General features: G+C 37.9%; 1 protein-coding gene across 1 annotated transcript in view; it reads right to left on the bottom strand.

The window, feature by feature from the left end:
* The window catches only part of LOC119413585 (nuclear receptor subfamily 5 group A member 2-like), a 42,415-nt gene that overhangs the window by 34,621 nt on the left and 5,079 nt on the right, over positions 1–2,715 (bottom strand). The window lies entirely within an intron of this gene.

The following is a 2,715-nucleotide window of genomic DNA, read 5'->3' as shown; positions in this document are numbered from 1 at the left end:
TTTTTTTATAAAAGTTACATACTGCATCTTTAAGTTTGCTTTTGAATGAACACATCAGCTTTTATACATTTTCAAAGCTACATAAAGAAATCAGACCTTCAGTGTCCTAACTTCATGTGGTTCAACAATAAAATATTAACAGTAAAACTGTTAAATGTGAAGCAGTTCCATGCCAGGTCTTCAAAAACTGCAGCAGCAAAACACTCGTGATGAGTCTGAACTCAACACCATATGGCTGCACAGTGGTTTCAGTAAAGTTGTAGATATACACCTAAAAAATGGCATGATGGTATTTACAAGTACATTCTTTGTGATTTAAATAGCCACATTTTATAACTGATGATGTGGCAGACATCTTCTCCTGCGCCCAGACAATCACTTCTCACTCTCTTGCAGTGACCAGTGTTGCCAGATAGAGTCGAGGTTTTCCAGCCCAAAAATATGTTAAAAACCACCACATCACACAAAAATCTGCCCAGTCGATATATTGTTACAGTACATTTACTGTCTGAACATGAACGCACATCAGGACAAGCCAAGATAATTTAACAACGTGTGGCAAAATGAAACAATCCAACAAAAATCTTCCCAGAGTTCCCAGCAAGATCAGAATGTAAATTGCCCAATCTGGCAACACTGGGAGTGATGCGTGCGAGTGAAAGGGATGGGTGTGACAACGGTAACAAAACCATGTATTTACCAACGAGTCACGTTATCGCTCGGATTTGAACCAGCACATTTTGCATCCAGTCAAAACAAAGATGTTGACAAATAAACTGGACAATGTTCTGGCAATTTAGTGATTTTCCACAGCTGTGGTCTGGACTGGTCTGGAAATAAAGTCCTGAGTCCTCAATGTCCGAGACCGAGACAAGGCCGAGGCCATCAAAAAGTGGTCTTGAGACCGGTCTCAAGACCAAGACCGGTCTCGTGTACTACAACACTAGCTGACACCATATGTACAGTACATACATACATATACATGTATGTACATGAATATGAACATACATGTATGTACATTTACATGTACATACATGTATGTTCATATACATGTACATACATCTATGTGTACATACATGTATGTACATTTACATGTACATACATGTATGTTCATATACATGTGCATACATGTATGTGTACATACATGTACATATGTTAACCTTGTGAGCTGGATCACTTGTAAGATAAACAATGTGTCATCTTCCAGTTTGGTGTGTGGTAAAAAAGGTCACTATCTAAAATTGGGTTGCCATTGATTGGGGTGGCAGAAGATTAATTTATGGCAGCCTAGGCCACCATTGGCCACCCCCTGGCTCTGCCACTGAGCTGGTCCAAGATAAAATTGCTCTCTCTGCTTTGGACAAGGACAAAAACTCTAATTGTATACAGAGTAACTCCTCCCACTTGAACATCTTCCAGCAGAAACATGAAGGTTTACTTCCTCTGTTCAAAAAGCACGTCTGCAAAACTACAAATGTTCACGGTTGAAATCCTCAGTGATGGAGGACGTCTGAGTAGTTAATGGTGGAATGATGTGTCTGTCAGCGCTGGGAGGAAGAGTTGTGGATCAGTCTCACACCCAGAACACGTTTGGGTCCAAACCCTCAGCACACCAAAACTTTATGGTTATTTTAAAAATCTGATCTTTCACGTTCAAACGTAAAGACACGTGAGCACGGTCTGGTTGGTTATAGTGACAGTAAAACGTCTCGACTGAAAAATAAAAAACAAGCAGAAATAAAGCACAACAGTGCACGTGTGCAGAAATAAAGCACAACAGTGCACGTGTGCAGAAACAAAGCACAACAGTGCGCGTGTGCAGAAATAAAGCACAACAGTGCACGTGTGCAGAAATAAAGCACAACAGTGCACGTGACCTTGTGAAAAAGACAGTTTTTAACTTGTGTGTACAAAAACCCAGCATGTGTTTTTATTTCAGACTTGTGTACAGTTACACACTTCCTGCTGGAAGACTCCAGAATAAAACATGTTGGACCCTCAACTCAAATCTCTCAACTACATCCCTGGAAAAAAGTTGTTTTTATTCTTATTCACATGCTTTATTTTTTAATTTTATAATACAAGTCGAGGTTCGTTTCTAAAAACTAGTTCTGAGCCAACGGAGCGAGCTGAGCTGCTGCGACATGAAACATGTGAAACATAAAGCACAAGCGTTTGAACACGACCTCTGTAAACTTCTCTAATATTCCTGTCAGACATTTATTCATAATAAATATTGTTCTTTGATCTTTTCCTCTTCTTCAATAATGTCCATTTGTATGTTTGAAATATTAGGATTTTTCTTTTGACGTGTGCAGACGCAGCAGGAAGCGTGTTGTTCAAACTAAACTAAAACATTTAATGTTTGTCTTAAACGGATTTATAATGAATTTGTTTAAAAAGGTGAACAAAAGGAAAAATGTAGATTATAAAAGAATCTGACAAAACACGAGTAAAACAACTAAACTAGAGTAGTGTTCCAGAAATAAATGGATTTTTGTTGTTTTGACCAAAAACGAACTCCAAATGATCAAATGTACGTTTTTATAAAACCAGAAGCTGCTTTCAACACTTTTATTCATTTTCTATAAACACGCTCCGAACAAAACATTTAGAATTATTAGACACTAATAAGACAAGTACTGAGTTAGAAGAGTTTATACATAAACACCTAAACTATTTCACTTCCAGCAACACACAACAAAAATACATTAT

The sequence above is a fragment of the Nematolebias whitei genome, chromosome 8 (genome assembly GCF_014905685.2).
Source record: "Nematolebias whitei isolate Nwh7 chromosome 8, NemWhi1, whole genome shotgun sequence".
Classification (NCBI taxonomy): Eukaryota; Metazoa; Chordata; class Actinopteri; order Cyprinodontiformes; family Rivulidae; genus Nematolebias; species Nematolebias whitei.
This window is presented reverse-complemented; position numbering and strand designations above follow the sequence as displayed.